We start from the raw sequence: 23,887 nt of genomic DNA on the forward strand, positions 1-23,887 counted from the left end.
CAATCACCTCCTTAGCAGCAGGAAGTGCGCGCCCAGCGGCAGCTCTACATGTAGATGCCAATAGCCCGGGAATTCGCGCCGCCCCCATCCCGCCAGCCTACACGAGACTTCCAGGGCAAACTGGACGAAATCGAGGGACTGGAATAATTGGCATTCGCTGTGTCACAGGGCTCGTTGGTATAGGGGTATGATTCCTGCTTAGGGTGCAGGAGGTCGCGGGTTCAAATCCCGGACGAGCCCTAGCGTTTTGTGCAAACTGATCGCGCGTCAGTGGCTGAGTGATCGCAAAAAGCTCGCCGTCAATATCAAATGAATTTCTTATTTGATGTGAGCAATTGACACTCTGGTCCGACGCGTGAAGGCGATTACGAAGGTTTCGGGTACAGATAGTAGCAGATGCATGTTAGTAAGTCTTGCTTAAAGTGATGAAATGTGTTTCCGCCCGGGATCGAACCGGGGACCTTCTGCGTGTTAGGCAGACGTGATAACCGCTACACCACGGAAACTGCTTGTGTGCACCTTACTTCACAGACAACTTGTAGTGATGTTGCCATCGTAACTAAAAAATTCAATAAATGTGGTACTTGCAAAACGAAGGGACATGCAGCAGATCCACACACGACGTGGCTCATTGGAGGACAATACGACATAGGCAGGAAAATACTGTTCCCGCCCGGGATCGAACCGGGGACCTTCTGCGTGTGAAGCAGACGTGATAACCGCTACACTACGGAAACGACGGACACGACGCGTCCATCATTGTATACTCGAAAACGCTTCAACCTTTCTCTCGTGCGCGCATGCACACACCATAGTTCTCTTGACAGCCTGAAACACATCACAGCCGAGGGCTCAAGAAGACTTCGGGGTGCAATAGAGAGTGTCTGCCGTAGCATCCCGAACGAGATAGCGGCGTTTCGCGCAGTCGTTATTGCAAGTCACATCAGCAAAAACAATCACCTCCTTAGCAGCAGGAAGTGCGCGCCCAGCGGCAGCTCTACATGTAGATGCCAATAGCCCGGGAATTCGCGCCGCCCCCATCCCGCCAGCCTACACGAGACTTCCAGGGCAAACTGGACGAAATCGAGGGACTGGAATAATTGGCATTCGCTGTGTCACAGGGCTCGTTGGTCTAGGTGTATGATTCCTGTTTAGGGTGCAGGAGGTTCCGGGTTCAAATCCCGGACGAGCCCTAGCGTTTTGTGCAAACTGATCGCGCGTCAGTGGCTGAGTGATCGCAAAAAGCTCGCCGTCAATATCAAATGAATTTCTTATTTGATGTGAGCAATTGACACTCTGGTCCGACGCGTGAAGGCGATTACGAAGGTTTCGGGTACAGATGGTAGCAGATGCATGTTAGTAAGTCTTGCTTAAAGTGATGAAAAAGTGTTTCCGCCCGGGATCGAACCGGGGACCTTCTGCGTGTTAGGCAGACGTGATAACCGCTACACCACGGAAACTGCTTGTGTGCACCTTACTTCACAGACAACTTGTAGTGATGTTGCCATCGTAACTAAAAAATTCAATAAATGTGGTACTTGCAAAACGAAGGGACATGCAGCAGATCCACACACGACGTGGCTCATTGGAGGACAATACGACATAGGCAGGAAAATACTGTTCCCGCCCGGGATCGAACCGGGGACCTTCTGCGTGTGAAGCAGACGTGATAACCGCTACACCACGGAAACGACGGACACGACGCGTCCATCATTGTTTACTCGAAAACGCTTCAACCTTTCTCTCGTGCGCGCATGCACACACCATAGTTCTCTTGACAGCCTGAAACCCATCACAGCCGAGGGCTCAAGAAGACTTCGGGGTGCAATAGAGAGTGTCTGCCGTAGCATCCCGAACGAGATAGCGGCGTTTCGCGCAGTCGTTATTGCAAGTCACATCAGCAAAAACAATCACCTCCTTAGCAGCAGGAAGTGCGCGCCCAGCGGCAGCTCTACATGTAGATGCCAATAGCCCGGGAATTCGCGCCGCCCCCATCCCGCCAGCCTACACGAGACTTCCAGGGCAAACTGGACGAAATCGAGGGACTGGAATAATTGGCATTCGCTGTGTCACAGGGCTCGTTGGTCTAGGGGTATGATTCCTGCTTAGGGTGCAGGAGGTCCCGGGTTCAAATCCCGGACGAGCCCTAGCGTTTTGTGCAAACTGATCGCGCGTCAGTGGCTGAGTGATCGCAAAAAGCTCGCCGTCAATATCAAATGAATTTCTTATTTGATGTGAGCAATTGACACTCTGGTCCGACGCGTGAAGGCGATTACGAAGGTTTCGGGTACAGATGGTAGCAGATGCATGTTAGTAAGTCTTGCTTAAAGTGATGAAAAAGTGTTTCCGCCCGGGATCGAACCGGGGACCTTCTGCGTGTTAGGCAGACGTGATAACCGCTACACCACGGAAACTGCTTGTGTGCACCTTACTTCACAGACAACTTGTAGTGATGTTGCCATCGTAACTAAAAAATTCAATAAATGTGGTACTTGCAAAACGAAGGGACATGCAGCAGATCCACACACGACGTGGCTCATTGGAGGACAATACGACATAGGCAGGAAAATACTGTTCCCGCCCGGGATCGAACCGGGGACCTTCTGCGTGTGAAGCAGACGTGATAACCGCTACACCACGGAAACGACGGACACGACGCGTCCATCATTGTATACTCGAAAACGCTTCAACCTTTCTCTCGTGCGCGCATGCACACACCATAGTTCTCTTGACAGCCTGAAACCCATCACAGCCGAGGGCTCAAGAAGACTTCGGGGTGCAATAGAGAGTGTCTGCCGTAGCATCCCGAACGAGATAGCGGCGTTTCGCGCAGTCGTTATTGCAAGTCACATCAGCAAAAACAATCACCTCCTTAGCAGCAGGAAGTGCGCGCCCAGCGGCAGCTCTACATGTAGATGCCAATAGCCCGGGAATTCGCGCCGCCCCCATCCCGCCAGCCTACACGAGACTTCCAGGGCAAACTGGACGAAATCGAGGGACTGGAATAATTGGCATTCGCTGTGTCACAGGGCTCGTTGGTCTAGGGGTATGATTCCTGCTTAGGGTGCAGGAGGTCCCGGGTTTAAATCCCGGACGAGCCCTAGCGTTTTGTGCAAACTGATCGCGCGTCAGTGGCTGAGTGATCGCAAAAAGCTCGCCGTCAATATCAAATGAATTTCTTATTTGATGTGAGCAATTGACACTCTGGTCCGACGCGTGAAGGCGATTACGAAGGTTTCGGGTACAGATGGTAGCAGATGCATGTTAGTAAGTCTTGCTTAAAGTGATGAAAAAGTGTTTCCGCCCGGGATCGAACCGGGGACCTTCTGCGTGTTAGGCAGACGTGATAACCGCTACACCACGGAAACTGCTTGTGTGCACCTTACTTCACAGACAACTTGTAGTGATGTTGCCATCGTAACTAAAAAATTCAATAAATGTGGTACTTGCAAAACGAAGGGACATGCAGCAGATCCACACACGACGTGGCTCATTGGAGGACAATACGACATAGGCAGGAAAATACTGTTCCCGCCCGGGATCGAACCGGGGACCTTCTGCGTGTGAAGCAGACGTGATAACCGCTACACCACGGAAACGACGGACACGACGCGTCCATCATTGTATACTCGAAAACGCTTCAACCTTTCTCTCGTGCGCGCATGCACACACCATAGTTCTCTTGACAGCCTGAAACCCATCACAGCCGAGGGCTCAAGAAGACTTCGGGGTGCAATAGAGAGTGTCTGCCGTAGCATCCCGAACGAGATAGCGGCGTTTCGCGCAGTCGTTATTGCAAGTCACATCAGCAAAAACAATCACCTCCTTAGCAGCAGGAAGTGCGCGCCCAGCGGCAGCTCTACATGTAGATGCCAATAGCCCGGGAATTCGCGCCGCCCCCATCCCGCCAGCCTACACGAGACTTCCAGGGCAAACTGGACGAAATCGAGGGACTGGAATAATTGGCATTCGCTGTGTCACAGGGCTCGTTGGTATAGGGGTATGATTCCTGCTTAGGGTGCAGGAGGTCCCGGGTTCAAATCCCGGACGAGCCCTAGCGTTTTGTGCAAACTGATCGCGCGTCAGTGGCTGAGTGATCGCAAAAAGCTCGCCGTCAATATCAAATGAATTTCTTATTTGATGTGAGCAATTGACACTCTGGTCCGACGCGTGAAGGCGATTACGAAGGTTTCGGGTACAGATGGTAGCAGATGCATGTTAGTAAGTCTTGCTTAAAGTGATGAAAAAGTGTTTCCGCCCGGGATCGAACCGGGGACCTTCTGCGTGTTAGGCAGACGTGATAACCGCTACACCACGGAAACTGCTTGTGTGCACCTTACTTCACAGACAACTTGTAGTGATGTTGCCATCGTAACTAAAAAATTCAATAAATGTGGTACTTGCAAAACGAAGGGACATGCAGCAGATCCACACACGACGTGGCTCATTGGAGGACAATACGACATAGGCAGGAAAATACTGTTCCCGCCCGGGATCGAACCGGGGACCTTCTGCGTGTGAAGCAGACGTGATAACCGCTACACCACGGAAACGACGGACACGACGCGTCCATCATTGTATACTCGAAAACGCTTCAACCTTTCTCTCGTGCGCGCATGCACACACCATAGTTCTCTTGACAGCCTGAAACCCATCACAGCCGAGGGCTCAAGAAGACTTCGGGGTGCAATAGAGAGTGTCTGCCGTAGCATCCCGAACGAGATAGCGGCGTTTCGCGCAGTCGTTATTGCAAGTCACATCAGCAAAAACAATCACCTCCTTAGCAGCAGGAAGTGCGCGCCCAGCGGCAGCTCTACATGTAGATGCCAATAGCCCGGGAATTCGCGCCGCCCCCATCCCGCCAGCCTACACGAGACTTCCAGGGCAAACTGGACGAAATCGAGGGACTGGAATAATTGGCATTCGCTGTGTCACAGGGCTCGTTGGTATAGGGGTATGATTCCTGCTTAGGGTGCAGGAGGTCGCGGGTTCAAATCCCGGACGAGCCCTAGCGTTTTGTGCAAACTGATCGCGCGTCAGTGGCTGAGTGATCGCAAAAAGCTCGCCGTCAATATCAAATGAATTTCTTATTTGATGTGAGCAATTGACACTCTGGTCCGACGCGTGAAGGCGATTACGAAGGTTTCGGGTACAGATAGTAGCAGATGCATGTTAGTAAGTCTTGCTTAAAGTGATGAAATGTGTTTCCGCCCGGGATCGAACCGGGGACCTTCTGCGTGTTAGGCAGACGTGATAACCGCTACACCACGGAAACTGCTTGTGTGCACCTTACTTCACAGACAACTTGTAGTGATGTTGCCATCGTAACTAAAAAATTCAATAAATGTGGTACTTGCAAAACGAAGGGACATGCAGCAGATCCACACACGACGTGGCTCATTGGAGGACAATACGACATAGGCAGGAAAATACTGTTCCCGCCCGGGATCGAACCGGGGACCTTCTGCGTGTGAAGCAGACGTGATAACCGCTACACTACGGAAACGACGGACACGACGCGTCCATCATTGTATACTCGAAAACGCTTCAACCTTTCTCTCGTGCGCGCATGCACACACCATAGTTCTCTTGACAGCCTGAAACACATCACAGCCGAGGGCTCAAGAAGACTTCGGGGTGCAATAGAGAGTGTCTGCCGTAGCATCCCGAACGAGATAGCGGCGTTTCGCGCAGTCGTTATTGCAAGTCACATCAGCAAAAACAATCACCTCCTTAGCAGCAGGAAGTGCGCGCCCAGCGGCAGCTCTACATGTAGATGCCAATAGCCCGGGAATTCGCGCCGCCCCCATCCCGCCAGCCTACACGAGACTTCCAGGGCAAACTGGACGAAATCGAGGGACTGGAATAATTGGCATTCGCTGTGTCACAGGGCTCGTTGGTCTAGGTGTATGATTCCTGTTTAGGGTGCAGGAGGTTCCGGGTTCAAATCCCGGACGAGCCCTAGCGTTTTGTGCAAACTGATCGCGCGTCAGTGGCTGAGTGATCGCAAAAAGCTCGCCGTCAATATCAAATGAATTTCTTATTTGATGTGAGCAATTGACACTCTGGTCCGACGCGTGAAGGCGATTACGAAGGTTTCGGGTACAGATGGTAGCAGATGCATGTTAGTAAGTCTTGCTTAAAGTGATGAAAAAGTGTTTCCGCCCGGGATCGAACCGGGGACCTTCTGCGTGTTAGGCAGACGTGATAACCGCTACACCACGGAAACTGCTTGTGTGCACCTTACTTCACAGACAACTTGTAGTGATGTTGCCATCGTAACTAAAAAATTCAATAAATGTGGTACTTGCAAAACGAAGGGACATGCAGCAGATCCACACACGACGTGGCTCATTGGAGGACAATACGACATAGGCAGGAAAATACTGTTCCCGCCCGGGATCGAACCGGGGACCTTCTGCGTGTGAAGCAGACGTGATAACCGCTACACCACGGAAACGACGGACACGACGCGTCCATCATTGTTTACTCGAAAACGCTTCAACCTTTCTCTCGTGCGCGCATGCACACACCATAGTTCTCTTGACAGCCTGAAACCCATCACAGCCGAGGGCTCAAGAAGACTTCGGGGTGCAATAGAGAGTGTCTGCCGTAGCATCCCGAACGAGATAGCGGCGTTTCGCGCAGTCGTTATTGCAAGTCACATCAGCAAAAACAATCACCTCCTTAGCAGCAGGAAGTGCGCGCCCAGCGGCAGCTCTACATGTAGATGCCAATAGCCCGGGAATTCGCGCCGCCCCCATCCCGCCAGCCTACACGAGACTTCCAGGGCAAACTGGACGAAATCGAGGGACTGGAATAATTGGCATTCGCTGTGTCACAGGGCTCGTTGGTCTAGGTGTATGATTCCTGTTTAGGGTGCAGGAGGTTCCGGGTTCAAATCCCGGACGAGCCCTAGCGTTTTGTGCAAACTGATCGCGCGTCAGTGGCTGAGTGATCGCAAAAAGCTCGCCGTCAATATCAAATGAATTTCTTATTTGATGTGAGCAATTGACACTCTGGTCCGACGCGTGAAGGCGATTACGAAGGTTTCGGGTACAGATGGTAGCAGATGCATGTTAGTAAGTCTTGCTTAAAGTGATGAAAAAGTGTTTCCGCCCGGGATCGAACCGGGGACCTTCTGCGTGTTAGGCAGACGTGATAACCGCTACACCACGGAAACTGCTTGTGTGCACCTTACTTCACAGACAACTTGTAGTGATGTTGCCATCGTAACTAAAAAATTCAATAAATGTGGTACTTGCAAAACGAAGGGACATGCAGCAGATCCACACACGACGTGGCTCATTGGAGGACAATACGACATAGGCAGGAAAATACTGTTCCCGCCCGGGATCGAACCGGGGACCTTCTGCGTGTGAAGCAGACGTGATAACCGCTACACCACGGAAACGACGGACACGACGCGTCCATCATTGTATACTCGAAAACGCTTCAACCTTTCTCTCGTGCGCGCATGCACACACCATAGTTCTCTTGACAGCCTGAAACCCATCACAGCCGAGGGCTCAAGAAGACTTCGGGGTGCAATAGAGAGTGTCTGCCGTAGCATCCCGAACGAGATAGCGGCGTTTCGCGCAGTCGTTATTGCAAGTCACATCAGCAAAAACAATCACCTCCTTAGCAGCAGGAAGTGCGCGCCCAGCGGCAGCTCTACATGTAGATGCCAATAGCCCGGGAATTCGCGCCGCCCCCATCCCGCCAGCCTACACGAGACTTCCAGGGCAAACTGGACGAAATCGAGGGACTGGAATAATTGGCATTCGCTGTGTCACAGGGCTCGTTGGTATAGGGGTATGATTCCTGCTTAGGGTGCAGGAGGTCGCGGGTTCAAATCCCGGACGAGCCCTAGCGTTTTGTGCAAACTGATCGCGCGTCAGTGGCTGAGTGATCGCAAAAAGCTCGCCGTCAATATCAAATGAATTTCTTATTTGATGTGAGCAATTGACACTCTGGTCCGACGCGTGAAGGCGATTACGAAGGTTTCGGGTACAGATGGTAGCAGATGCATGTTAGTAAGTCTTGCTTAAAGTGATGAAAAAGTGTTTCCGCCCGGGATCGAACCGGGGACCTTCTGCGTGTTAGGCAGACGTGATAACCGCTACACCACGGAAACTGCTTGTGTGCACCTTACTTCACAGACAACTTGTAGTGATGTTGCCATCGTAACTAAAAAATTCAATAAATGTGGTACTTGCAAAACGAAGGGACATGCAGCAGATCCACACACGACGTGGCTCATTGGAGGACAATACGACATAGGCAGGAAAATACTGTTCCCGCCCGGGATCGAACCGGGGACCTTCTGCGTGTGAAGCAGACGTGATAACCGCTACACCACGGAAACGACGGACACGACGCGTCCATCATTGTATACTCGAAAACGCTTCAACCTTTCTCTCGTGCGCGCATGCACACACCATAGTTCTCTTGACAGCCTGAAACCCATCACAGCCGAGGGCTCAAGAAGACTTCGGGGTGCAATAGAGAGTGTCTGCCGTAGCATCCCGAACGAGATAGCGGCGTTTCGCGCAGTCGTTATTGCAAGTCACATCAGCAAAAACAATCACCTCCTTAGCAGCAGGAAGTGCGCGCCCAGCGGCAGCTCTACATGTAGATGCCAATAGCCCGGGAATTCGCGCCGCCCCCATCCCGCCAGCCTACACGAGACTTCCAGGGCAAACTGGACGAAATCGAGGGACTGGAATAATTGGCATTCGCTGTGTCACAGGGCTCGTTGGTCTAGGTGTATGATTCCTGTTTAGGGTGCAGGAGGTTCCGGGTTCAAATCCCGGACGAGCCCTAGCGTTTTGTGCAAACTGATCGCGCGTCAGTGGCTGAGTGATCGCAAAAAGCTCGCCGTCAATATCAAATGAATTTCTTATTTGATGTGAGCAATTGACACTCTGGTCCGACGCGTGAAGGCGATTACGAAGGTTTCGGGTACAGATGGTAGCAGATGCATGTTAGTAAGTCTTGCTTAAAGTGATGAAAAAGTGTTTCCGCCCGGGATCGAACCGGGGACCTTCTGCGTGTTAGGCAGACGTGATAACCGCTACACCACGGAAACTGCTTGTGTGCACCTTACTTCACAGACAACTTGTAGTGATGTTGCCATCGTAACTAAAAAATTCAATAAATGTGGTACTTGCAAAACGAAGGGACATGCAGCAGATCCACACACGACGTGGCTCATTGGAGGACAATACGACATAGGCAGGAAAATACTGTTCCCGCCCGGGATCGAACCGGGGACCTTCTGCGTGTGAAGCAGACGTGATAACCGCTACACCACGGAAACGACGGACACGACGCGTCCATCATTGTATACTCGAAAACGCTTCAACCTTTCTCTCGTGCGCGCATGCACACACCATAGTTCTCTTGACAGCCTGAAACCCATCACAGCCGAGGGCTCAAGAAGACTTCGGGGTGCAATAGAGAGTGTCTGCCGTAGCATCCCGAACGAGATAGCGGCGTTTCGCGCAGTCGTTATTGCAAGTCACATCAGCAAAAACAATCACCTCCTTAGCAGCAGGAAGTGCGCGCCCAGCGGCAGCTCTACATGTAGATGCCAATAGCCCGGGAATTCGCGCCGCCCCCATCCCGCCAGCCTACACGAGACTTCCAGGGCAAACTGGACGAAATCGAGGGACTGGAATAATTGGCATTCGCTGTGTCACAGGGCTCGTTGGTCTAGGGGTATGATTCCTGCTTAGGGTGCAGGAGGTCGCGGGTTCAAATCCCGGACGAGCCCTAGCGTTTTGTGCAAACTGATCGCGCGTCAGTGGCTGAGTGATCGCAAAAAGCTCGCCGTCAATATCAAATGAATTTCTTATTTGATGTGAGCAATTGACACTCTGGTCCGACGCGTGAAGGCGATTACGAAGGTTTCGGGTACAGATGGTAGCAGATGCATGTTAGTAAGTCTTGCTTAAAGTGATGAAATGTGTTTCCGCCCGGGATCGAACCGGGGACCTTCTGCGTGTTAGGCAGACGTGATAACCGCTACACCACGGAAACTGCTTGTGTGCACCTTACTTCACAGACAACTTGTAGTGATGTTGCCATCGTAACTAAAAAATTCAATAAATGTGGTACTTGCAAAACGAAGGGACATGCAGCAGATCCACACACGACGTGGCTCATTGGAGGACAATACGACATAGGCAGGAAAATACTGTTCCCGCCCGGGATCGAACCGGGGACCTTCTGCGTGTGAAGCAGACGTGATAACCGCTACACTACGGAAACGACGGACACGACGCGTCCATCATTGTATACTCGAAAACGCTTCAACCTTTCTCTCGTGCGCGCATGCACACACCATAGTTCTCTTGACAGCCTGAAACACATCACAGCCGAGGGCTCAAGAAGACTTCGGGGTGCAATAGAGAGTGTCTGCCGTAGCATCCCGAACGAGATAGCGGCGTTTCGCGCAGTCGTTATTGCAAGTCACATCAGCAAAAACAATCACCTCCTTAGCAGCAGGAAGTGCGCGCCCAGCGGCAGCTCTACATGTAGATGCCAATAGCCCGGGAATTCGCGCCGCCCCCATCCCGCCAGCCTACACGAGACTTCCAGGGCAAACTGGACGAAATCGAGGGACTGGAATAATTGGCATTCGCTGTGTCACAGGGCTCGTTGGTCTAGGTGTATGATTCCTGTTTAGGGTGCAGGAGGTTCCGGGTTCAAATCCCGGACGAGCCCTAGCGTTTTGTGCAAACTGATCGCGCGTCAGTGGCTGAGTGATCGCAAAAAGCTCGCCGTCAATATCAAATGAATTTCTTATTTGATGTGAGCAATTGACACTCTGGTCCGACGCGTGAAGGCGATTACGAAGGTTTCGGGTACAGATGGTAGCAGATGCATGTTAGTAAGTCTTGCTTAAAGTGATGAAAAAGTGTTTCCGCCCGGGATCGAACCGGGGACCTTCTGCGTGTTAGGCAGACGTGATAACCGCTACACCACGGAAACTGCTTGTGTGCACCTTACTTCACAGACAACTTGTAGTGATGTTGCCATCGTAACTAAAAAATTCAATAAATGTGGTACTTGCAAAACGAAGGGACATGCAGCAGATCCACACACGACGTGGCTCATTGGAGGACAATACGACATAGGCAGGAAAATACTGTTCCCGCCCGGGATCGAACCGGGGACCTTCTGCGTGTGAAGCAGACGTGATAACCGCTACACCACGGAAACGACGGACACGACGCGTCCATCATTGTATACTCGAAAACGCTTCAACCTTTCTCTCGTGCGCGCATGCACACACCATAGTTCTCTTGACAGCCTGAAACCCATCACAGCCGAGGGCTCAAGAAGACTTCGGGGTGCAATAGAGAGTGTCTGCCGTAGCATCCCGAACGAGATAGCGGCGTTTCGCGCAGTCGTTATTGCAAGTCACATCAGCAAAAACAATCACCTCCTTAGCAGCAGGAAGTGCGCGCCCAGCGGCAGCTCTACATGTAGATGCCAATAGCCCGGGAATTCGCGCCGCCCCCATCCCGCCAGCCTACACGAGACTTCCAGGGCAAACTGGACGAAATCGAGGGACTGGAATAATTGGCATTCGCTGTGTCACAGGGCTCGTTGGTCTAGGGGTATGATTCCTGCTTAGGGTGCAGGAGGTCGCGGGTTCAAATCCCGGACGAGCCCTAGCGTTTTGTGCAAACTGATCGCGCGTCAGTGGCTGAGTGATCGCAAAAAGCTCGCCGTCAATATCAAATGAATTTCTTATTTGATGTGAGCAATTGACACTCTGGTCCGACGCGTGAAGGCGATTACGAAGGTTTCGGGTACAGATGGTAGCAGATGCATGTTAGTAAGTCTTGCTTAAAGTGATGAAATGTGTTTCCGCCCGGGATCGAACCGGGGACCTTCTGCGTGTTAGGCAGACGTGATAACCGCTACACCACGGAAACTGCTTGTGTGCACCTTACTTCACAGACAACTTGTAGTGATGTTGCCATCGTAACTAAAAAATTCAATAAATGTGGTACTTGCAAAACGAAGGGACATGCAGCAGATCCACACACGACGTGGCTCATTGGAGGACAATACGACATAGGCAGGAAAATACTGTTCCCGCCCGGGATCGAACCGGGGACCTTCTGCGTGTGAAGCAGACGTGATAACCGCTACACTACGGAAACGACGGACACGACGCGTCCATCATTGTATACTCGAAAACGCTTCAACCTTTCTCTCGTGCGCGCATGCACACACCATAGTTCTCTTGACAGCCTGAAACACATCACAGCCGAGGGCTCAAGAAGACTTCGGGGTGCAATAGAGAGTGTCTGCCGTAGCATCCCGAACGAGATAGCGGCGTTTCGCGCAGTCGTTATTGCAAGTCACATCAGCAAAAACAATCACCTCCTTAGCAGCAGGAAGTGCGCGCCCAGCGGCAGCTCTACATGTAGATGCCAATAGCCCGGGAATTCGCGCCGCCCCCATCCCGCCAGCCTACACGAGACTTCCAGGGCAAACTGGACGAAATCGAGGGACTGGAATAATTGGCATTCGCTGTGTCACAGGGCTCGTTGGTCTAGGTGTATGATTCCTGTTTAGGGTGCAGGAGGTTCCGGGTTCAAATCCCGGACGAGCCCTAGCGTTTTGTGCAAACTGATCGCGCGTCAGTGGCTGAGTGATCGCAAAAAGCTCGCCGTCAATATCAAATGAATTTCTTATTTGATGTGAGCAATTGACACTCTGGTCCGACGCGTGAAGGCGATTACGAAGGTTTCGGGTACAGATGGTAGCAGATGCATGTTAGTAAGTCTTGCTTAAAGTGATGAAAAAGTGTTTCCGCCCGGGATCGAACCGGGGACCTTCTGCGTGTTAGGCAGACGTGATAACCGCTACACCACGGAAACTGCTTGTGTGCACCTTACTTCACAGACAACTTGTAGTGATGTTGCCATCGTAACTAAAAAATTCAATAAATGTGGTACTTGCAAAACGAAGGGACATGCAGCAGATTGACACACGACGTGGCTCATTGGAGGACAATACGACATAGGCAGGAAAATACTGTTCCCGCCCGGGATCGAACCGGGGACCTTCTGCGTGTGAAGCAGACGTGATAACCGCTACACTACGGAAACGACGGACACGACGCGTCCATCATTGTATACTCGAAAACGCTTCAACCTTTCTCTCGTGCGCGCATGCACACACCATAGTTCTCTTGACAGCCTGAAACCCATCACAGCCGAGGGCTCAAGAAGACTTCGGGGTGCAATAGAGAGTGTCTGCCGTAGCATCCCGAACGAGATAGCGGCGTTTCGCGCAGTCGTTATTGCAAGTCACATCAGCAAAAACAATCACCTCCTTAGCAGCAGGAAGTGCGCGCCCAGCGGCAGCTCTACATGTAGATGCCAATAGCCCGGGAATTCGCGCCGTCCCCATCCCGCCAGCCTACACGAGACTTCCAGGGCAAACTGGACGAAATCGAGGGACTGGAATAATTGGCATTCGCTGTGTCACAGGGCTCGTTGGTCTAGGGGTATGATTCCTGCTTAGGGTGCAGGAGGTCCCGGGTTCAAATCCCGGACGAGCCCTAGCGTTTTGTGCAAACTGATCGCGCGTCAGTGGCTGAGTGATCGCAAAAAGCTCGCCGTCAATATCAAATGAATTTCTTATTTGATGTGAGCAATTGACACTCTGGTCCGACGCGTGAAGGCGATTACGAAGGTTTCGGGTACAGATGGTAGCAGATGCATGTTAGTAAGTCTTGCTTAAAGTGATGAAAAAGTGTTTCCGCCCGGGATCGAACCGGGGACCTTCTGCGTGTTAGGCAGACGTGATAACCGCTACACCACGGAAACTGCTTGTGTGCACCTTACTTCACAGACAACTTGTAGTGATGTTGCCATCGTAACTAAAAAATTCAATAAATGTGGTACTTGCAAAACGAAGGGACATGCAGCAGTTCCACACACGACGTGGCTCATTGGAGGACAATACGACATAGGCAGGAAAATACTGTTCCCGCCCGGGATCGAACCGGGGACCTTCTGCGTGTGAAGCAGACGTGATAACCGCTACACCACGGAAACGACGGACACGACGCGTCCATCATTGTATACTCGAAAACGCTTCAACCTTTCTCTCGTGCGCGCATGCACACACCATAGTTCTCTTGACAGCCTGAAACCCATCACAGCCGAGGGCTCAAGAAGACTTCGGGGTGCAATAGAGAGTGTCTGCCGTAGCATCCCGAACGAGATAGCGGCGTTTCGCGCAGTCGTTATTGCAAGTCACATCAGCAAAAACAATCACCTCCTTAGCAGCAGGAAGTGCGCGCCCAGCGGCAGCTCTACATGTAGATGCCAATAGCCCGGGAATTCGCGCCGTCCCCATCCCGCCAGCCTACACGAGACTTCCAGGGCAAACTGGACGAAATCGAGGGACTGGAATAATTGGCATTCGCTGTGTCACAGGGCTCGTTGGTCTAGGGGTATGATTCCTGCTTAGGGTGCAGGAGGTCCCGGGTTCAAATCCCGGACGAGCACTAGCGTTTTGTGCAAACTGATCGCGCGTCAGTGGCTGAGTGATCGCAAAAAGCTCGCCGTCAATATCAAATGAATTTCTTATTTGATGTGAGCAATTGACACTCTGGTCCGACGCGTGAAGGCGATTACGAAGGTTTCGGGTACAGATGGTAGCAGATGCATGTTAGTAAGTCTTGCTTAAAGTGATGAAAAAGTGTTTCCGCCCGGGATCGAACCGGGGACCTTCTGCGTGTTAGGCAGACGTGATAACCGCTACACCACGGAAACTGCTTGTGTGCACCTTACTTCACAGACAACTTGTAGTGATGTTGCCATCGTAACTAAAAAATTCAATAAATGTGGTACTTGCAAAACGAAGGGACATGCAGCAGATCCACACACGACGTGGCTCATTGGAGGACAATACGACATAGGCAGGAAAATACTGTTCCCGCCCGGGATCGAACCGGGGACCTTCTGCGTGTGAAGCAGACGTGATAACCGCTACACCACGGAAACGACGGACACGACGCGTCCATCATTGTATACTCGAAAACGCTTCAACCTTTCTCTCGTGCGCGCATGCACACACCATAGTTCTCTTGACAGCCTGAAACCCATCACAGCCGAGGGCTCAAGAAGACTTCGGGGTGCAATAGAGAGTGTCTGCCGTAGCATCCCGAACGAGATAGCGGCGTTTCGCGCAGTCGTTATTGCAAGTCACATCAGCAAAAACAATCACCTCCTTAGCAGCAGGAAGTGCGCGCCCAGCGGCAGCTCTACATGTAGATGCCAATAGCCCGGGAATTCGCGCCGCCCCCATCCCGCCAGCCTACACGAGACTTCCAGGGCAAACTGGACGAAATCGAGGGACTGGAATAATTGGCATTCGCTGTGTCACAGGGCTCGTTGGTCTAGGGGTATGATTCCTGCTTAGGGTGCAGGAGGTCCCGGGTTCAAATCCCGGACGAGCCCTAGCGTTTTGTGCAAACTGATCGCGCGTCAGTGGCTGAGTGATCGCAAAAAGCTCGCCGTCAATATCAAATGAATTTCTTATTTGATGTGAGCAATTGACACTCTGGTCCGACGCGTGAAGGCGATTACGAAGGTTTCGGGTACAGATGGTAGCAGATGCATGTTAGTAAGTCTTGCTTAAAGTGATGAAAAAGTGTTTCCGCCCGGGATCGAACCGGGGACCTTCTGCGTGTTAGGCAGACGTGATAACCGCTACACCACGGAAACTGCTTGTGTGCACCTTACTTCACAGACAACTTGTAGTGATGTTGCCATCGTAACTAAAAAATTCAATAAATGTGGTACTTGCAAAACGAAGGGACATGCAGCAGATCCACACACGACGTGGCTCATTGGAGGACAATACGACATAGGCAGGAAAATACTGTTCCCGCCCGGGATCGAACCGGGGACCTTCTGCGTGTGAAGCAGACGTGATAACCGCTACACCACGGAAACGACGGACACGACGCGTCCATCATTGTATACTCGAAAACGCTTCAACCTTTCTCTCGTGCGCGCATGCACACACCATAGTTCTCTTGACAGCCTGAAACCCATCACAGCCGAGGGCTCAAGAAGACTTCGGGGTGCAATAGAGAGTGTCTGCCGTAGCATCCCGAACGAGATAGCGGCGTTTCGCGCAGTCGTTATTGCAAGTCACATCAGCAAAAACAATCACCTCCTTAGCAGCAGGAAGTGCGCGCCCAGCGGCAGCTCTACATGTAGATGCCAATAGCCCGGGAATTCGCGCCGCCCCCATCCCGCCAGCCTACACGAGACTTCCAGGGCAAACTGGACGAAATCGAGGGACTGGAATAATTGGCATTCGCTGTGTCACAGGGCTCGTTGGTATAGGGGTATGATTCCTGCTTAGGGTGCAGGAGGTCGCGGGTTCAAATCCCGGACGAGCCCTAGCGTTTTGTGCAAACTGATCGCGCGTCAGTGGCTGAGTGATCGCAAAAAGCTCGCCGTCAATATCAAATGAATTTCTTATTTGATGTGAGCAATTGACACTCTGGTCCGACGCGTGAAGGCGATTACGAAGGTTTCGGGTACAGATAGTAGCAGATGCATGTTAGTAAGTCTTGCTTAAAGTGATGAAATGTGTTTCCGCCCGGGATCGAACCGGGGACCTTCTGCGTGTTAGGCAGACGTGATAACCGCTACACCACGGAAACTGCTTGTGTGCACCTTACTTCACAGACAACTTGTAGTGATGTTGCCATCGTAACTAAAAAATTCAATAAATGTGGTACTTGCAAAACGAAGGGACATGCAGCAGATCCACACACGACGTGGCTCATTGGAGGACAATACGACATAGGCAGGAAAATACTGTTCCCGCCCGGGATCGAACCGGGGACCTTCTGCGTGTGAAGCAGACGTGATAACCGCTACACTACGGAAACGACGGACACGACGCGTCCATCATTGTATACTCGAAAACGCTTCAACCTTTCTCTCGTGCGCGCATGCACACACCATAGTTCTCTTGACAGCCTGAAACCCATCACAGCCGAGGGCTCAAGAAGACTTCGGGGTGCAATAGAGAGTGTCTGCCGTAGCATCCCGAACGAGATAGCGGCGTTTCGCGCAGTCGTTATTGCAAGTCACATCAGCAAAAACAATCACCTCCTTAGCAGCAGGAAGTGCGCGCCCAGCGGCAGCTCTACATGTAGATGCCAATAGCCCGGGAATTCGCGCCGCCCCCATCCCGCCAGCCTACACGAGACTTCCAGGGCAAACTGGACGAAATCGAGGGACTGGAATAATTGGCATTCGCTGTGTCACAGGGCTCGTTGGTCTAGGTGTATGATTCCTGTTTAGGGTGCAGGAGGTTCCGGGTTCAAATCCCGGACGAGCCCTAGCGTTTTGTGCAAACTGATCGCGCGTCAGTGGCTGAGTGATCGCAAAAAGCTCGCCGTCAATATCAAATGAATTTCTTATTTGATGTGAGCAATTGACACTCTGGTCCGACGCGTGAAGGCGATTACGAAGGTTTCGGGTACAGATGGTAGCAGATGCATGTTAGTAAGTCTTGCTTAAAGTGATGAAAAAGTGTTTCCGCCCGGGATCGAACCGGGGACCTTCTGCGTGTTAGGCAGACGTGATAACCGCTACACCACGGAAACTGCTTGTGTGCACCTTACTTCACAGACAACTTGTAGTGATGTTGCCATCGTAACTAAAAAATTCAATAAATGTGGTACTTGCAAAACGAAGGGACATGCAGCAGATCCACACACGACGTGGCTCATTGGAGGACAATACGACATAGGCAGGAAAATACTGTTCCCGCCCGGGATCGAACCGGGGACCTTCTGCGTGTGAAGCAGACGTGATAACCGCTACACCACGGAAACGACGGACACGACGCGTCCATCATTGTATACTCGAAAACGCTTCAACCTTTCTCTCGTGCGCGCATGCACACACCATAGTTCTCTTGACAGCCTGAAACCCATCACAGCCGAGGGCTCAAGAAGACTTCGGGGTGCAATAGAGAGTGTCTGCCGTAGCATCCCGAACGAGATAGCGGCGTTTCGCGCAGTCGTTATTGCAAGTCACATCAGCAAAAACAATCACCTCCTTAGCAGCAGGAAGTGCGCGCCCAGCGGCAGCTCTACATGTAGATGCCAATAGCCCGGGAATTCGCGCCGCCCCCATCCCGCCAGCCTACACGAGACTTCCAGGGCAAACTGGACGAAATCGAGGGACTGGAATAATTGGCATTCGCTGTGTCACAGGGCTCGTTGGTCTAGGGGTATGATTCCTGCTTAGGGTGCAGGAGGTCGCGGGTTCAAATCCCGGACGAGCCCTAGCGTTTTGTGCAAACTGATCGCGCGTCAGTGGCTGAGTGATCGCAAAAAGCTCGCCGTCAATATCAAATGAATTTCTTATTTGATGTGAGCAATTGACACTCTGGTCCGACGCGTGAAGGCGATTACGAAGGTTTCGGGTACAGATGGTAGCAGATGCATGTTAGTAAGTCTTGCTTAAAGTGATGAAATGTGTTTCCGCCCGGGATCGAACCGGGGACCTTCTGCGTGTTAGGCAGACGTGATAACCGCTACACCACGGAAACTGCTTGTGTGCACCTTACTTCACAGACAACTTGTAGTGATGTTGCCATCGTAACTAAAAAATTCAATAAATGTGGTACTTGCAAAACGAAGGGACATGCAGCAGATCCACACACGACGTGGCTCATTGGAGGACAATACGACATAGGCAGGAAAATACTGTTCCCGCCCGGGATCGAACCGGGGACCTTCTGCGTGTGAAGCAGACGTGATAACCGCTACACTACGGAAACGACGGACACGACGCGTCCATCATTGTATACTCGAAAACGCTTCAACCTTTCTCTCGTGCGCGCATGCACACACCATAGTTCTCTTGACAGCCTGAAACCCATCACAGCCGAGGGCTCAAGAAGACTTCGGGGTGCAATAGAGAGTGTCTGCCGTAGCATCCCGAACGAGATAGCGGCGTTTCGCGCAGTCGTTATTGCAAGTCACATCAGCAAAAACAATCACCTCCTTAGCAGCAGGAAGTGCGCGCCCAGCGGCAGCTCTACATGTAGATGCCAATAGCCCGGGAATTCGCGCCGTCCCCATCCCGCCAGCCTACACGAGACTTCCAGGGCAAACTGGACGAAATCGAGGGACTGGAATAATTGGCATTCGCTGTGTCACAGGGCTCGTTGGTCTAGGGGTATGATTCCTGCTTAGGGTGCAGGAGGTCCCGGGTTCAAATCCCGGACGAGCCCTAGCGTTTTGTGCAAACTGATCGCGCGTCAGTGGCTGAGTGATCGCAAAAAGCTCGCCGTCAATATCAAATGAATTTCTTATTTGATGTGAGCAATTGACACTCTGGTCCGACGCGTGAAGGCGATTACGAAGGTTTCGGGTACAGATGGTAGCAGATGCATGTTAGTAAGTCTTGCTTAAAGTGATGAAAAAGTGTTTCCGCCCGGGATCGAACCGGGGACCTTCTGCGTGTTAGGCAGACGTGATAACCGCTACACCACGGAAACTGCTTGTGTGCACCTTACTTCACAGACAACTTGTAGTGATGTTGCCATCGTAACTAAAAAATTCAAAAATTGTGGTACTTGCAAAACGAAGGGACATGCAGCAGATCCACACACGACGTGGCTCATTGGAGGACAATACGACATAGGCAGGAAAATACTGTTCCCGCCCGGGATCGAACCGGGGACCTTCTGCGTGTGAAGCAGACGTGATAACCGCTACACTACGGAAACGACGGACACGACGCGTCCATCATTGTATACTCGAAAACGCTTCAACCTTTCTCTCGTGCGCGCATGCACACACCATAGTTCTCTTGACAGCCTGAAACCCATCACAGCCGAGGGCTCAAGAAGACTTCGGGGTGCAATAGAGAGTGTCTGCCGTAGCATCCCGAACGAGATAGCGGCGTTTCGCGCAGTCGTTATTGCAAGTCACATCAGCAAAAACAATCACCTCCTTAGCAGCAGGAAGTGCGCGCCCAGCGGCAGCTCTACATGTAGATGCCAATAGCCCGGGAATTCGCGCCGCCCCCATCCCGCCAGCCTACACGAGACTTCCAGGGCAAACTGGACGAAATCGAGGGACTGGAATAATTGGCATTCGCTGTGTCACAGGGCTCGTTGGTCTAGGGGTATGATTCCTGCTTAGGGTGCAGGAGGTCCCGGGTTCAAATCCCGGACGAGCCCTAGCGTTTTGTGCAAACTGATCGCGCGTCAGTGGCTGAGTGATCGCAAAAAGCTCGCCGTCAATATCAAATGAATTTCTTATTTGATGTGAGCAATTGACACTCTGGTCCGACGCGTGAAGGCGATTACGAAGGTTTCGGGTACAGATGGTAGCAGATGCATGTTAGTAAGTCTTGCTTAAAGTGATGAAAAAGTGTTTCCGCCCGGGATCGAACCGGGGACCTTCTGCGTGTTAGGCAGACGTGATAACCGCTACACCACGGAAACTGCTTGTGTGCGCCTTACTTCACAGACAACTTGTAGTGATGTTGCCATCGTAACTAAAAAATTCAATAAATGTGGTACTTGCAAAACGAAGGGACATGCAGCAGATCCACACACGACGTGGCTCATTGGAGGACAATACGACATAGGCAGGAAAATACTGTTCCCGCCCGGGATCGAACCGGGGACCTTCTGCGTGTGAAGCAGACGTGATAACCGCTACACTACGGAAACGACGGACACGACGCGTCCATCATTGTATACTCGAAAACGCTTCAACCTTTCTCTCGTGCGCGCATGCACACACCATAGTTCTCTTGACAGCCTGAAACCCATCACAGCCGAGGGCTCAAGAAGACTTCGGGGTGCAATAGAGAGTGTCTGCCGTAGCATCCCGAACGAGATAGCGGCGTTTCGCGCAGTCGTTATTGCAAGTCACATCAGCAAAAACAATCACCTCCTTAGCAGCAGGAAGTGCGCGCCCAGCGGCAGCTCTACATGTAGATGCCAATAGCCCGGGAATTCGCGCCGCCCCCATCCCGCCAGCCTACACGAGACTTCCAGGGCAAACTGGACGAAATCGAGGGACTGGAATAATTGGCATTCGCTGTGTCACAGGGCTCGTTGGTCTAGGGGTATGATTCCTGCTTAGGGTGCAGGAGGTCCCGGGTTCAAATCCCGGACGAGCCCTAGCGTTTTGTGCAAACTGATCGCGCGTCAGTGGCTGAGTGATCGCAAAAAGCTCGCCGTCAATATCAAATGAATTTCTTATTTGATGTGAGCAATTGACACTCTGGTCCGACGCGTGAAGGCGATTACGAAGGTTTCGGGTACAGATGGTAGCAGATGCATGTTAGTAAGTCTTGCTTAAAGTGATGAAAAAGTGTTTCCGCCCGGGATCGAACCGGGGACCTTCTGCGTGTTAGGCAGACGTGATAACCGCTACACCACGGAAACTGCTTGTGTGCACCTTACTTCACAGACAACTTGTAGTGATGTTGCCATCGTAACTAAAAAATTCAATAAATGTGGTACTTGCAAAACGAAGGGACATGCAGCAGATCCACACACGACGTGGCTCATTGGAGGACAATACGACATAGGCAGGAAAATACTGTTCCCGCCCGGGATCGAACCGGGGACCTTCTGCGTGTGAAGCAGACGTGATAACCGCTACACCACGGAAACGACGGACAGACGCGTCCATCATTGTATACTCGAAAACGCTTCAACCTTTCTCTCGTGCGCGCATGCACACACCATAGTTCTCTTGACAGCCTGAAACCCATCACAGCCGAGGGCTCAAGAAGACTTCGGGGTGCAATAGAGAGTGTCTGCCGTAGCATCCCGAACCAGATAGCGGCGTTTCGCGCAGTCGTTATTGCAAGTCACATCAGCAAAAACAATCACCTCCTTAGCAGCAGGAAGTGCGCGCCCAGCGGCAGCTCTACATGTAGATGCCAATAGCCCGGGAATTCGCGCCGCCCCCATCCCGCCAGCCTACACGAGACTTCCAGGGCAAACTGGACGAAATCGAGGGACTGGAATAATTGGCATTCGCTGTGTCACAGGGCTCGTTGGTCTAGGGGTATGATTCCTGCTTAGGGTGCAGGAGGTCCCGGGTTCAAATCCCGGACGAGCCCTAGCGTTTTGTGCAAACTGATCGCGCGTCAGTGGCTGAGTGATCGCAAAAAGCTCGCCGTCAATATCAAATGAATTTCTTATTTGATGTGAGCAATTGACACTCTGGTCCGACGCGTGAAGGCGATTACGAAGGTTTCGGGTACAGATGGTAGCAGATGCATGTTAGTAAGTCTTGCTTAAAGTGATGAAAAAGTGTTTCCGCCCGGGATCGAACCGGGGACCTTCTGCGTGTTAGGCAGACGTGATAACCGCTACACCACGGAAACTGCTTGTGTGCACCTTACTTCACAGACAACTTGTAGTGATGTTGCCATCGTAACTAAAAAATTCAATAAATGTGGTACTTGCAAAACGAAGGGACATGCAGCAGATCCACACACGACGTGGCTCATTAGAGGACAATACGACATAGGCAGGAAAATACTGTTCCCGCCCGGGATCGAACCGGGGACCTTCTGCGTGTGAAGCAGACGTGATAACCGCTACACCACGGAAACGACGGACAGACGCGTCCATCATTGTATACTCGAAAACGCTTCAACCTTTCTCTCGTGCGCGCATGCACACACCATAGTTCTCTTGACAGCCTGAAACCCATCACAGCCGAGGGCTCAAGAAGACTTCGGGGTGCAATAGAGAGTGTCTGCCGTAGCATCCCGAACGAGATAGCGGCGTTTCGCGCAGTCGTTATTGCAAGTCACATCAGCAAAAACAATCACCTCCTTAGCAGCAGGAAGTGCGCGCCCAGCGGCAGCTCTACATGTAGATGCCAATAGCCCGGGAATTCGCGCCGTCCCCATCCCGCCAGCCTACACGAGACTTCCAGGGCAAACTGGACGAAATCGAGGGACTGGAATAATTGGCATTCGCTGTGTCACAGGGCTCGTTGGTCTAGGGGTATGATTCCTGCTTAGGGTGCAGGAGGTCCCGGGTTCAAATCCCGGACGAGCCCTAGCGTTTTGTGCAAACTGATCGCGCGTCAGTGGCTGAGTGATCGCAAAAAGCTCGCCGTCAATATCAAATGAATTTCTTATTTGATGTGAGCAATTGACACTCTGGTCCGACGCGTGAAGGCGATTACGAAGGTTTCGGGTACAGATGGTAGCAGATGCATGTTAGTAAGTCTTGCTTAAAGTGATGAAAAAGTGTTTCCGCCCGGGATCGAACCGGGGACCTTCTGCGTGTTAGGCAGACGTGATAACCGCTACACCACGGAAACTGCTTGTGTGCACCTTACTTCACAGACAACTTGTAGTGATGTTGCCATCGTAACTAAAAAATTCAAAAATTGTGGTACTTGCAAAACGAAGGGACATGCAGCAGATCCACACACGACGTGGCTCATTGGAGGACAATACGACATAGGCAGGAAAATACTGTTCCCGCCCGGGATCGAACCGGGGACCTTCTGCGTGTGAAGCAGACGTGATAACCGCTACACTACGGAAACGACGGACACGACGCGTCCATCATTGTATACTCGAAAACGCTTCAACCTTTCTCTCGTGCGCGCATGCACACACCATAGTTCTCTTGACAGCCTGAAACCCATCACAGCCGAGGGCTCAAGAAGACTTCGGGGTGCAATAGAGAGTGTCTGCCGTAGCATCCCGAACGAGATAGCGGCGTTTCGCGCAGTCGTTATTGCAAGTCACATCAGCAAAAACAATCACCTCCTTAGCAGCAGGAAGTGCGCGCCCAGCGGCAGCTC

The 23,887-nt window shown here is 51.8% G+C and overlaps 68 non-coding genes across 68 annotated transcripts; 18 read left to right on the forward strand and 50 right to left on the reverse strand.

The window, feature by feature from the left end:
• The first annotated feature begins 168 nt into the window (after positions 1-168).
• Positions 169-240, forward strand: Trnap-agg (transfer RNA proline (anticodon AGG)). Its single transcript has one exon. It is a non-coding gene; the product is annotated as a tRNA-Pro (tRNA).
• A 193-nt stretch (positions 241-433) lies between these two features.
• On the reverse strand, positions 434-506 carry Trnav-aac (transfer RNA valine (anticodon AAC)). The gene has a single exon. It is a non-coding gene; the product is annotated as a tRNA-Val (tRNA).
• Positions 507-664: 158 nt separating this feature from the next.
• On the reverse strand, positions 665-737 carry Trnav-cac (transfer RNA valine (anticodon CAC)). Its single transcript has one exon. It is a non-coding gene; the product is annotated as a tRNA-Val (tRNA).
• A 650-nt stretch (positions 738-1,387) lies between these two features.
• Trnav-aac (transfer RNA valine (anticodon AAC)) lies at positions 1,388-1,460 on the reverse strand. Its single transcript has one exon. It is a non-coding gene; the product is annotated as a tRNA-Val (tRNA).
• Positions 1,461-1,618: 158 nt separating this feature from the next.
• On the reverse strand, positions 1,619-1,691 carry Trnav-cac (transfer RNA valine (anticodon CAC)). The gene has a single exon. It is a non-coding gene; the product is annotated as a tRNA-Val (tRNA).
• Positions 1,692-2,075: 384 nt separating this feature from the next.
• On the forward strand, positions 2,076-2,147 carry Trnap-agg (transfer RNA proline (anticodon AGG)). Its single transcript has one exon. It is a non-coding gene; the product is annotated as a tRNA-Pro (tRNA).
• Positions 2,148-2,341: 194 nt separating this feature from the next.
• Trnav-aac (transfer RNA valine (anticodon AAC)) lies at positions 2,342-2,414 on the reverse strand. Its single transcript has one exon. It is a non-coding gene; the product is annotated as a tRNA-Val (tRNA).
• Positions 2,415-2,572: 158 nt separating this feature from the next.
• Trnav-cac (transfer RNA valine (anticodon CAC)) lies at positions 2,573-2,645 on the reverse strand. Its single transcript has one exon. It is a non-coding gene; the product is annotated as a tRNA-Val (tRNA).
• A 384-nt stretch (positions 2,646-3,029) lies between these two features.
• Positions 3,030-3,101, forward strand: Trnap-agg (transfer RNA proline (anticodon AGG)). Its single transcript has one exon. It is a non-coding gene; the product is annotated as a tRNA-Pro (tRNA).
• Positions 3,102-3,295: 194 nt separating this feature from the next.
• Positions 3,296-3,368, reverse strand: Trnav-aac (transfer RNA valine (anticodon AAC)). Its single transcript has one exon. It is a non-coding gene; the product is annotated as a tRNA-Val (tRNA).
• A 158-nt stretch (positions 3,369-3,526) lies between these two features.
• Positions 3,527-3,599, reverse strand: Trnav-cac (transfer RNA valine (anticodon CAC)). The gene has a single exon. It is a non-coding gene; the product is annotated as a tRNA-Val (tRNA).
• Positions 3,600-3,983: 384 nt separating this feature from the next.
• On the forward strand, positions 3,984-4,055 carry Trnap-agg (transfer RNA proline (anticodon AGG)). Its single transcript has one exon. It is a non-coding gene; the product is annotated as a tRNA-Pro (tRNA).
• A 194-nt stretch (positions 4,056-4,249) lies between these two features.
• Positions 4,250-4,322, reverse strand: Trnav-aac (transfer RNA valine (anticodon AAC)). Its single transcript has one exon. It is a non-coding gene; the product is annotated as a tRNA-Val (tRNA).
• Positions 4,323-4,480: 158 nt separating this feature from the next.
• Positions 4,481-4,553, reverse strand: Trnav-cac (transfer RNA valine (anticodon CAC)). Its single transcript has one exon. It is a non-coding gene; the product is annotated as a tRNA-Val (tRNA).
• Positions 4,554-4,937: 384 nt separating this feature from the next.
• Trnap-agg (transfer RNA proline (anticodon AGG)) lies at positions 4,938-5,009 on the forward strand. The gene has a single exon. It is a non-coding gene; the product is annotated as a tRNA-Pro (tRNA).
• A 193-nt stretch (positions 5,010-5,202) lies between these two features.
• Positions 5,203-5,275, reverse strand: Trnav-aac (transfer RNA valine (anticodon AAC)). The gene has a single exon. It is a non-coding gene; the product is annotated as a tRNA-Val (tRNA).
• A 158-nt stretch (positions 5,276-5,433) lies between these two features.
• Positions 5,434-5,506, reverse strand: Trnav-cac (transfer RNA valine (anticodon CAC)). The gene has a single exon. It is a non-coding gene; the product is annotated as a tRNA-Val (tRNA).
• Positions 5,507-6,156: 650 nt separating this feature from the next.
• On the reverse strand, positions 6,157-6,229 carry Trnav-aac (transfer RNA valine (anticodon AAC)). The gene has a single exon. It is a non-coding gene; the product is annotated as a tRNA-Val (tRNA).
• Positions 6,230-6,387: 158 nt separating this feature from the next.
• On the reverse strand, positions 6,388-6,460 carry Trnav-cac (transfer RNA valine (anticodon CAC)). Its single transcript has one exon. It is a non-coding gene; the product is annotated as a tRNA-Val (tRNA).
• A 650-nt stretch (positions 6,461-7,110) lies between these two features.
• Trnav-aac (transfer RNA valine (anticodon AAC)) lies at positions 7,111-7,183 on the reverse strand. The gene has a single exon. It is a non-coding gene; the product is annotated as a tRNA-Val (tRNA).
• A 158-nt stretch (positions 7,184-7,341) lies between these two features.
• On the reverse strand, positions 7,342-7,414 carry Trnav-cac (transfer RNA valine (anticodon CAC)). The gene has a single exon. It is a non-coding gene; the product is annotated as a tRNA-Val (tRNA).
• A 384-nt stretch (positions 7,415-7,798) lies between these two features.
• Positions 7,799-7,870, forward strand: Trnap-agg (transfer RNA proline (anticodon AGG)). Its single transcript has one exon. It is a non-coding gene; the product is annotated as a tRNA-Pro (tRNA).
• Positions 7,871-8,064: 194 nt separating this feature from the next.
• Trnav-aac (transfer RNA valine (anticodon AAC)) lies at positions 8,065-8,137 on the reverse strand. The gene has a single exon. It is a non-coding gene; the product is annotated as a tRNA-Val (tRNA).
• A 158-nt stretch (positions 8,138-8,295) lies between these two features.
• On the reverse strand, positions 8,296-8,368 carry Trnav-cac (transfer RNA valine (anticodon CAC)). Its single transcript has one exon. It is a non-coding gene; the product is annotated as a tRNA-Val (tRNA).
• A 650-nt stretch (positions 8,369-9,018) lies between these two features.
• Trnav-aac (transfer RNA valine (anticodon AAC)) lies at positions 9,019-9,091 on the reverse strand. Its single transcript has one exon. It is a non-coding gene; the product is annotated as a tRNA-Val (tRNA).
• A 158-nt stretch (positions 9,092-9,249) lies between these two features.
• On the reverse strand, positions 9,250-9,322 carry Trnav-cac (transfer RNA valine (anticodon CAC)). The gene has a single exon. It is a non-coding gene; the product is annotated as a tRNA-Val (tRNA).
• A 384-nt stretch (positions 9,323-9,706) lies between these two features.
• Trnap-agg (transfer RNA proline (anticodon AGG)) lies at positions 9,707-9,778 on the forward strand. The gene has a single exon. It is a non-coding gene; the product is annotated as a tRNA-Pro (tRNA).
• Positions 9,779-9,971: 193 nt separating this feature from the next.
• Trnav-aac (transfer RNA valine (anticodon AAC)) lies at positions 9,972-10,044 on the reverse strand. The gene has a single exon. It is a non-coding gene; the product is annotated as a tRNA-Val (tRNA).
• Positions 10,045-10,202: 158 nt separating this feature from the next.
• Trnav-cac (transfer RNA valine (anticodon CAC)) lies at positions 10,203-10,275 on the reverse strand. Its single transcript has one exon. It is a non-coding gene; the product is annotated as a tRNA-Val (tRNA).
• Positions 10,276-10,925: 650 nt separating this feature from the next.
• Trnav-aac (transfer RNA valine (anticodon AAC)) lies at positions 10,926-10,998 on the reverse strand. Its single transcript has one exon. It is a non-coding gene; the product is annotated as a tRNA-Val (tRNA).
• A 158-nt stretch (positions 10,999-11,156) lies between these two features.
• Trnav-cac (transfer RNA valine (anticodon CAC)) lies at positions 11,157-11,229 on the reverse strand. Its single transcript has one exon. It is a non-coding gene; the product is annotated as a tRNA-Val (tRNA).
• A 384-nt stretch (positions 11,230-11,613) lies between these two features.
• Trnap-agg (transfer RNA proline (anticodon AGG)) lies at positions 11,614-11,685 on the forward strand. Its single transcript has one exon. It is a non-coding gene; the product is annotated as a tRNA-Pro (tRNA).
• A 193-nt stretch (positions 11,686-11,878) lies between these two features.
• Positions 11,879-11,951, reverse strand: Trnav-aac (transfer RNA valine (anticodon AAC)). The gene has a single exon. It is a non-coding gene; the product is annotated as a tRNA-Val (tRNA).
• Positions 11,952-12,109: 158 nt separating this feature from the next.
• Positions 12,110-12,182, reverse strand: Trnav-cac (transfer RNA valine (anticodon CAC)). Its single transcript has one exon. It is a non-coding gene; the product is annotated as a tRNA-Val (tRNA).
• Positions 12,183-12,832: 650 nt separating this feature from the next.
• Trnav-aac (transfer RNA valine (anticodon AAC)) lies at positions 12,833-12,905 on the reverse strand. The gene has a single exon. It is a non-coding gene; the product is annotated as a tRNA-Val (tRNA).
• A 158-nt stretch (positions 12,906-13,063) lies between these two features.
• Positions 13,064-13,136, reverse strand: Trnav-cac (transfer RNA valine (anticodon CAC)). The gene has a single exon. It is a non-coding gene; the product is annotated as a tRNA-Val (tRNA).
• A 384-nt stretch (positions 13,137-13,520) lies between these two features.
• On the forward strand, positions 13,521-13,592 carry Trnap-agg (transfer RNA proline (anticodon AGG)). The gene has a single exon. It is a non-coding gene; the product is annotated as a tRNA-Pro (tRNA).
• Positions 13,593-13,786: 194 nt separating this feature from the next.
• Trnav-aac (transfer RNA valine (anticodon AAC)) lies at positions 13,787-13,859 on the reverse strand. Its single transcript has one exon. It is a non-coding gene; the product is annotated as a tRNA-Val (tRNA).
• Positions 13,860-14,017: 158 nt separating this feature from the next.
• Trnav-cac (transfer RNA valine (anticodon CAC)) lies at positions 14,018-14,090 on the reverse strand. Its single transcript has one exon. It is a non-coding gene; the product is annotated as a tRNA-Val (tRNA).
• A 384-nt stretch (positions 14,091-14,474) lies between these two features.
• Trnap-agg (transfer RNA proline (anticodon AGG)) lies at positions 14,475-14,547 on the forward strand. The gene has a single exon. It is a non-coding gene; the product is annotated as a tRNA-Pro (tRNA).
• A 193-nt stretch (positions 14,548-14,740) lies between these two features.
• Trnav-aac (transfer RNA valine (anticodon AAC)) lies at positions 14,741-14,813 on the reverse strand. The gene has a single exon. It is a non-coding gene; the product is annotated as a tRNA-Val (tRNA).
• Positions 14,814-14,971: 158 nt separating this feature from the next.
• Trnav-cac (transfer RNA valine (anticodon CAC)) lies at positions 14,972-15,044 on the reverse strand. The gene has a single exon. It is a non-coding gene; the product is annotated as a tRNA-Val (tRNA).
• A 384-nt stretch (positions 15,045-15,428) lies between these two features.
• Positions 15,429-15,500, forward strand: Trnap-agg (transfer RNA proline (anticodon AGG)). Its single transcript has one exon. It is a non-coding gene; the product is annotated as a tRNA-Pro (tRNA).
• A 194-nt stretch (positions 15,501-15,694) lies between these two features.
• On the reverse strand, positions 15,695-15,767 carry Trnav-aac (transfer RNA valine (anticodon AAC)). The gene has a single exon. It is a non-coding gene; the product is annotated as a tRNA-Val (tRNA).
• A 158-nt stretch (positions 15,768-15,925) lies between these two features.
• Positions 15,926-15,998, reverse strand: Trnav-cac (transfer RNA valine (anticodon CAC)). The gene has a single exon. It is a non-coding gene; the product is annotated as a tRNA-Val (tRNA).
• Positions 15,999-16,382: 384 nt separating this feature from the next.
• Positions 16,383-16,454, forward strand: Trnap-agg (transfer RNA proline (anticodon AGG)). Its single transcript has one exon. It is a non-coding gene; the product is annotated as a tRNA-Pro (tRNA).
• Positions 16,455-16,647: 193 nt separating this feature from the next.
• Positions 16,648-16,720, reverse strand: Trnav-aac (transfer RNA valine (anticodon AAC)). The gene has a single exon. It is a non-coding gene; the product is annotated as a tRNA-Val (tRNA).
• A 158-nt stretch (positions 16,721-16,878) lies between these two features.
• Trnav-cac (transfer RNA valine (anticodon CAC)) lies at positions 16,879-16,951 on the reverse strand. The gene has a single exon. It is a non-coding gene; the product is annotated as a tRNA-Val (tRNA).
• A 650-nt stretch (positions 16,952-17,601) lies between these two features.
• Positions 17,602-17,674, reverse strand: Trnav-aac (transfer RNA valine (anticodon AAC)). Its single transcript has one exon. It is a non-coding gene; the product is annotated as a tRNA-Val (tRNA).
• Positions 17,675-17,832: 158 nt separating this feature from the next.
• Positions 17,833-17,905, reverse strand: Trnav-cac (transfer RNA valine (anticodon CAC)). The gene has a single exon. It is a non-coding gene; the product is annotated as a tRNA-Val (tRNA).
• Positions 17,906-18,289: 384 nt separating this feature from the next.
• On the forward strand, positions 18,290-18,361 carry Trnap-agg (transfer RNA proline (anticodon AGG)). The gene has a single exon. It is a non-coding gene; the product is annotated as a tRNA-Pro (tRNA).
• A 193-nt stretch (positions 18,362-18,554) lies between these two features.
• On the reverse strand, positions 18,555-18,627 carry Trnav-aac (transfer RNA valine (anticodon AAC)). Its single transcript has one exon. It is a non-coding gene; the product is annotated as a tRNA-Val (tRNA).
• Positions 18,628-18,785: 158 nt separating this feature from the next.
• Positions 18,786-18,858, reverse strand: Trnav-cac (transfer RNA valine (anticodon CAC)). Its single transcript has one exon. It is a non-coding gene; the product is annotated as a tRNA-Val (tRNA).
• A 384-nt stretch (positions 18,859-19,242) lies between these two features.
• Trnap-agg (transfer RNA proline (anticodon AGG)) lies at positions 19,243-19,314 on the forward strand. The gene has a single exon. It is a non-coding gene; the product is annotated as a tRNA-Pro (tRNA).
• A 194-nt stretch (positions 19,315-19,508) lies between these two features.
• On the reverse strand, positions 19,509-19,581 carry Trnav-aac (transfer RNA valine (anticodon AAC)). The gene has a single exon. It is a non-coding gene; the product is annotated as a tRNA-Val (tRNA).
• A 158-nt stretch (positions 19,582-19,739) lies between these two features.
• Positions 19,740-19,812, reverse strand: Trnav-cac (transfer RNA valine (anticodon CAC)). The gene has a single exon. It is a non-coding gene; the product is annotated as a tRNA-Val (tRNA).
• A 384-nt stretch (positions 19,813-20,196) lies between these two features.
• Positions 20,197-20,268, forward strand: Trnap-agg (transfer RNA proline (anticodon AGG)). The gene has a single exon. It is a non-coding gene; the product is annotated as a tRNA-Pro (tRNA).
• Positions 20,269-20,462: 194 nt separating this feature from the next.
• Trnav-aac (transfer RNA valine (anticodon AAC)) lies at positions 20,463-20,535 on the reverse strand. The gene has a single exon. It is a non-coding gene; the product is annotated as a tRNA-Val (tRNA).
• Positions 20,536-20,693: 158 nt separating this feature from the next.
• Trnav-cac (transfer RNA valine (anticodon CAC)) lies at positions 20,694-20,766 on the reverse strand. Its single transcript has one exon. It is a non-coding gene; the product is annotated as a tRNA-Val (tRNA).
• Positions 20,767-21,150: 384 nt separating this feature from the next.
• Positions 21,151-21,222, forward strand: Trnap-agg (transfer RNA proline (anticodon AGG)). Its single transcript has one exon. It is a non-coding gene; the product is annotated as a tRNA-Pro (tRNA).
• A 194-nt stretch (positions 21,223-21,416) lies between these two features.
• Trnav-aac (transfer RNA valine (anticodon AAC)) lies at positions 21,417-21,489 on the reverse strand. Its single transcript has one exon. It is a non-coding gene; the product is annotated as a tRNA-Val (tRNA).
• Positions 21,490-21,647: 158 nt separating this feature from the next.
• On the reverse strand, positions 21,648-21,720 carry Trnav-cac (transfer RNA valine (anticodon CAC)). The gene has a single exon. It is a non-coding gene; the product is annotated as a tRNA-Val (tRNA).
• A 383-nt stretch (positions 21,721-22,103) lies between these two features.
• Trnap-agg (transfer RNA proline (anticodon AGG)) lies at positions 22,104-22,175 on the forward strand. Its single transcript has one exon. It is a non-coding gene; the product is annotated as a tRNA-Pro (tRNA).
• Positions 22,176-22,369: 194 nt separating this feature from the next.
• Trnav-aac (transfer RNA valine (anticodon AAC)) lies at positions 22,370-22,442 on the reverse strand. Its single transcript has one exon. It is a non-coding gene; the product is annotated as a tRNA-Val (tRNA).
• A 158-nt stretch (positions 22,443-22,600) lies between these two features.
• Positions 22,601-22,673, reverse strand: Trnav-cac (transfer RNA valine (anticodon CAC)). The gene has a single exon. It is a non-coding gene; the product is annotated as a tRNA-Val (tRNA).
• A 383-nt stretch (positions 22,674-23,056) lies between these two features.
• Positions 23,057-23,128, forward strand: Trnap-agg (transfer RNA proline (anticodon AGG)). Its single transcript has one exon. It is a non-coding gene; the product is annotated as a tRNA-Pro (tRNA).
• Positions 23,129-23,322: 194 nt separating this feature from the next.
• Trnav-aac (transfer RNA valine (anticodon AAC)) lies at positions 23,323-23,395 on the reverse strand. Its single transcript has one exon. It is a non-coding gene; the product is annotated as a tRNA-Val (tRNA).
• Positions 23,396-23,553: 158 nt separating this feature from the next.
• Trnav-cac (transfer RNA valine (anticodon CAC)) lies at positions 23,554-23,626 on the reverse strand. The gene has a single exon. It is a non-coding gene; the product is annotated as a tRNA-Val (tRNA).
• Between the last annotated feature and the right edge of the window lie 261 nt (positions 23,627-23,887).

The sequence above is a fragment of the Schistocerca nitens genome, chromosome 2 (assembly GCF_023898315.1).
Source record: "Schistocerca nitens isolate TAMUIC-IGC-003100 chromosome 2, iqSchNite1.1, whole genome shotgun sequence".
Lineage (NCBI taxonomy): Eukaryota > Metazoa > Arthropoda > Insecta > Orthoptera > Acrididae > Schistocerca > Schistocerca nitens.